Source organism: Fulmarus glacialis, unplaced genomic scaffold, assembly GCF_000690835.1.
Source record: "Fulmarus glacialis isolate BGI_N327 unplaced genomic scaffold, ASM69083v1 scaffold580, whole genome shotgun sequence".
Lineage (NCBI taxonomy): Eukaryota > Metazoa > Chordata > Aves > Procellariiformes > Procellariidae > Fulmarus > Fulmarus glacialis.
The window spans coordinates 41,836-47,796 of NW_009186844.1; positions in this window are offsets into that span (position 1 = coordinate 41,836).

The window sequence follows — 5,961 nt, forward strand, 5'->3', positions numbered from 1 at the left end:
GGACATTGTGCCCTTTCTGGCCCACAGCTGTCATATACTGAGCCTCCTTCACCCCTATTAGAATAAGCATTTCAGATATCGATAGCCTTGCAGATTTGTGCCTGACCACGAGAGCCAATTCTTTCTACTAGGGTGAATAATTTGAACTCCCAAGGAGGCATAGGAAAAACAACTGGGGTAATTTCTGGCCCTTTCTCAGAGCTGCTGATGGAAGTACTTCAACTTATACCAGCTAAGGAATTACCCCCAAATATTTATGTTAGACTCAAAGGAAAGAAGTACTAGAGAGACCTGCTTTTAAGAAGAAAATACACATTCAAAGTCCTGCCAATCCCCTAACACAAAAGCTTTGCTTACTGCTAGCAGATTTTCCCCCTTTCTTATGGGAACAATAAAGGTTAGCAAGCTATGGAAAAGCCCCCAGGTGGCGAGGGTCAAGGGAAGGCATTTCTCAGGAGGGACACCAAAACAACTCGAGTTTCTATTTGTTTGCTTGTCTTAAAGAGGTTAATTCTGCATAAGATCAGCAAGTAAAAAAACTACCTCCACCATCCCATAAATTGCAATAAGCTAATTAAGTCATAATATTTGTAATTCAACAATGTATGCAAAGGGACACACTAATGAATTTTACATAACAAGCAGGCAAAGAACATTACTCGTCAGATAGCCTCAGAAATTCATTAAATAGTCCTTTAAGAGACATGGTTCAAGTGCAGAGCACTAAAATGATAAGAAAACCTATTAAGGAGCCTGTTTAATTAAGCATATACTCACTGGCACATCTGACACTCATACCAAGGTGTTTGTGCTAAGACAAATAAAGTCTTTCTTTTGCAGTACAGCCAAGGAGACCACAGTCAAATCTATTCTTAAAACACAAAGATAACTCTGTGACTAAGCAGCCAAATACCACACTGTGGAAAATCTATACAAGCGCTAAGGGAATTGTGCATCTTTTCTGTAAAGGCCTAAATAAGATTTGCATGTGCTCCCAAGACGGCTGACTGACACAGTTTGACTCAGAGTCACGCCAGAGAAGTCTGTTACATCGCAGAGGAGGATGGAAATAGCTCACGCTGGGCTGCTCAAGTCTAGCAGGCTGCTCCTGAGGAACTTGTAAAACACCAACAGACCCCCTAAGGGGTGGGGTGGGCCAAGTAGGGTGGTCCTTGCACCGTGCAGAAGTGGCCGAGAAGCAGGGAGACCTTGTGTCTCCCTAGGGCACATGGCAGCCCTTCTCCGCATCTTTTGTTTTCTCTCCTGCTTTTGTTGCATGAACTGCAGTGCACTGGAACCTTGTGCAATATGTGAGATTTATCATTTTAAGAGCAACGGACATGTTAGCTTGTACATGTATCTGTTGTACAGCGATGCCTGTGAGGGACAAGCTGCCTAGCAGTATGGTTTACCCATCGCTCACTCCCTCAGCCATGATAGGGACAAAACTCTAAATACGTTCCAGTCAAACCACCCACGTTCTCCACATGCTCTGCAAAAAACAAAATACCATTTTACATTCTTCACCAGAAACATTTCTCTTCCTGTCCTGCCCTTCTCCTGCTGCTTCTTTTTGTTGTTGATCCATTACTTACAACACACAGAGCTTAGCTTTGTTACAAGCTACTGCTTAATCATCATCTCACCAGTACTTTGGGGATGTTTTATCACAATTGACCCAAAAACACTTAAGCCTATACAATATTATCAGAACATGCTGTAATTTATCACTGAAACAAGCCAGCTGAGCAAGTCGAACAGACCCAGGAAGTTCAATTAAAAGCCATTTGATCCCACCTCCTGCCCATGGGCCCAAAGAGCCAGTCGTCTGTCAGCTGAATCAACTTGTGTTAGAGATAGCTTCCAAACAAGCAAATAAGGGGACTATAAACTCTTCTCATGCTGCTGAGCATCCTGATTGACACCTTCTTTAGCTACAGGGTTTTCAAGCAGGTTTAACAGATCTCAGTGCTCAAAGCAGATCCCAGTAACAGCCTGTGCTTCTTTCATACTTGGCCTTGTTCTAGCACTCCTGGATTTTAGTACTGTGAGACTGGGACTCCTGAGTTTGCAATTCCCCTGCTGATCAGGGCAGCCACTTCTTATCATCTTCTACCATCCTGGTTCCTTTGCAAAGCAGCACTTTACAATGGGAGAGGACCAGAAACCACCTGCAGAAATAACTTATTTCCCTTTCTCAAAATTTCCCCACAGGGCAACAGTTTTGTCAGCTCTCAATTCCTGCATTTTTAAAACTCCAGCTCCCTTACAGCTTATCCAGCTGACCCCTGTGTCTCCAGGGGTTTTTTTTTTTTGGGGTTGTTTGTTGTTTTTTTTTTTTAAACAGTCCTACAGACCTGTGCATGCTGTGAGCAAACAGCTACCCAAATAACTCAGAGGTTAGGATTCAGCCTCTACTCATGTGTTTGGGCAGGGGTTTGCACTGTACTCCCTGCTACCATGTAGCCTGCCTCTCCACCAGCAACATCTAACACTGTTCTCTTCAAGCCTACGTACAGGACCTGAAGTTGTAGAGCTTCCTGAAGCACTTCAAACAAAAGCTTGGTTGGAGAAGCTCTAATCTTCCATTAACCTGGGGAAGCACTCAAGAACAGAAAGCCAGGAACAACAGACCTATTACTTGAACAATCAGGGCAAGAAGTCCCAAGGCAAGCACCAAAGAGATAGAATCGCATGTGGGGAAGGGCTGAGAACTGGATGGGAAGGTAGAGCTCTTTCCCCAGATACACATAAGATAACCAGTCAGTAAAACCCAGATCACTTGTTTACTCACAGTCACCTTTAACTCAGGAGCTCTCAGGGTGATGCTGCACCCAGCACAACATCACATGCCCTGAGGCAGATCTCAAGTCATTACTCACCGAGTCCTCAGTAAAAATACTCTTCCTTGAGAGATGCTTTCACAGCTTGGCCCCAGCCTTTAAACACATACACAGACCCACAGACTTACACCGTTTAGAGTCTGTCAGTCTCTGAGACTGAAGGAAAATAAAAACAGTAGAAACCTACCACATGTAGGAGAAGTCAGGCATGTTCTCCCTTCTCTCACTTGTAAAGTGACTGAGCTTCCCAAAGCAAAGAAACTCCAAACCTGTTCAACCAGTGCAGCTCTAACTTCATTTCAGAGAGCCCTTCTCTCCCTGCTCCCCAAGCCACCAAATCAAAGGTAACAGTTACCACCTGCCACTGCAATTAGTGGATCCCACCAGTGGCATACATGAGTCAACCCACCATGACTCTGGTGACCCTGCCTTACACCAGGTGGCTGAGGCCACAAAATCATCTGTCTAGTATGCCAGGCTTTATTTCAAGCACAGCTTTATGGCTACTTCTATGTTGTTCTGCAACAGAGCAGAAACAAAGAAGAGGGTGGAAAGTCTGAATACAGCAGTGCTAACAGAATCACTGCATTTCAAAAGCCTTTATAAATAGTTATTTACAAAGCTAAGGGCTCCAAGTACCCTATTCATATGCATTTTAGACAATCGTATTTAGATGTATCTGGCTCTAGGGTCACCACACAGGAGAGCAGGGGAAGCCTGACCCTCCCTACCATTACTGAAAGCTTGCAGACCTCTGCTGGCATCTGCAACCAAGACCAAAAGCTAACCACTGATAGGCAATCGCTGGCAGTGCAAGAGGTGAAGGTGTCTGCCCAAGCTTTTGCAAAGCAGCTCAGCTCACTCACCCATGGCTACGCTCATCTTGTTCCCTTCTTCCTGGTTGCTGGACCAGCAAATCCAGGCACAGTCATTGCTCAGGCTCACATCTCCTAAGCCATCCACCGTCGCTGCTTCTCCCCAGTCACTGTTCTGAAAGGACAGCAGCATTCTGTGCAATGGCTTTGAAAACTAGAGTGCTGGTGCAGCCTGTAAGGAACCCCAGGTTGACATCACTCAACTGGGGAGTAAAATGCTTTAAAAGAGTAACAGTACCTGGCAAGCAGAAAAGCCCAGGTGAGGTTAGCCTAGGAGCTTAGGGAAACCTCTTACTCAAGCATTAGTTGCCATCTTTCTTGAACCCAGCACTTGAAGGGCTCCTGCAATGATTCTGGTCTTCATATCAGTACAGTCCTTTTATCAGGCAAGTCATCAAAAAGTCCTGAGGATTCCCTAGTAATAGTTGACTGCATTATCAGAACTCTCCATCTTCTCATCACCCACACTGGTGCAAAGTTAACTGAATAATTAAAGCAATTCAAATTGCCCACAGCTTATTCCCATCTACCTCTGCTTTCAATTTCCTTCTTCAAAGGCTGATTGAGGAATGTCTCACCTGTCTCCTGGTGCCAAACTTCAGGCCAAGAAGAAATTTTCCTTAGAAGACATTGTCCAGGACAGCTGCACTTCACCCTTTCCTCTGCAGTGTGCAAGTGCTGGGCTTTCCAGGACAGTGGGAAAGATTTTTCCTCCAGCACTCCCAGCCATTGGTGCTCTGCATTTCTCCTGCTCTCTTTTGTCTTGCAGATCGCTCTTTCAGACGTTTTGATCTGAAGATTTTAAGGTAACTGAAGTGCCCTGTGGAAGGGCAGCTCAAAATGAAGTATTTTCTCCCCCTTCCACGCTCATCTTTCCCTTACAATACAATCACTGGTTTCACTAAGAGCAGAAATCTATCAAAGTGTCATTATGCTGCAAGCCCCTGCTCAGCAGAGTTGGCAAAATACAGTTTGGAAACCAAGATTTACCAAGTTCTCATGGTTTTCCCCACTTGAATCTGGGGGGGTGGGGGAGAGGGGAATCATTCACCCACTGATGATCCAGGGACAGAAAAGCAGCTCTGGAGACAAGCAGGCTCCAGATGGTGCATGTTTTCCAGAGCCACTGTCCCTAGCTCACAGGAGTTGTAGTTTAATCTAAGTTTCCCCTGAAACTCTGTTAACACAATTCAACACTACAATTAGCTCCGAGTATGTCATCATCAGTGATGCACTCAACAATGCTTTTGGGTTATTTGGGATATATTTATAAATTTCAAGTTCTTGTACAGTTTTAGGACTAGGCAGTCTTCTTATGACAAAGAAAAATCTAGCAACTAGCTTCCCTGGTTTTGGAGCTAGAGGTAGGGTGGCATGCCAAGCAGCAACACCTTATGTATTTAACACCTCCCATCATCTAGAAGCCCAGCTCTGGCAAAAACGCAACTGTAATTTTCAATTTCAATAGTCAGCATTACAATAAAAATTGCTTTCTAGCACATTCATTGAGTAAGAAACAGCAAAAAGCCACTCCAAAACATGTGCACTTGTGTGTTTCTAATTAATTCTGACAGAGCTGCTTGGGCTTCAAAGGTGAAAATATATTTGGTTCTCAGAGCAAGTATCTCTTTGGCAAAGATATTACACTGCGGCCAGGATCAAGTAGTGACAATTTCACTGGACACGTAGTCCTAGGCTGGTTTATCTCGGGACTGGGTAGAGAAACAGGGCCCTCAGGTGCTTCTGCGGGCACGATGGCAATGGAACATCTCAGAACAGAGGGAAAAGTAAAAATAAAGTGATATACAAAAGTAATGCCATTCTGATAAAAGCTACAGGGGAAAAAACCCTGACCAGAACAATTTGCATTCCAAACCGTCCTTTCTAGAGAGGAAGCTCAGAGCTCAGAGGTCTCCAGCAGTTTGGAAAGGGACAAAGACCTCTGGTTGTCTTCAGAGGCAAGTCCTGCACAACAAATTATTACATGACGATGGAAAAAGAACATTAGTCTCCCTGCTCACAATTTTGATCCATGTGGGGCAAACATCCAAACAGGCAGTACAGCTTTAAGAGACGAAAACCACAACATCTTACTTGCCAAAACTCTTGATGAAAAGAAAACAAATGCACTGAAAAAGAATGCGGGGGGATTTTGACATGGCATCATTTTTTTCGAAGGCTGGTGCATAGATGAGACTGCTTTGCTCTTTCACAATAAGCAAATGACAATCTTTCCCCATAAA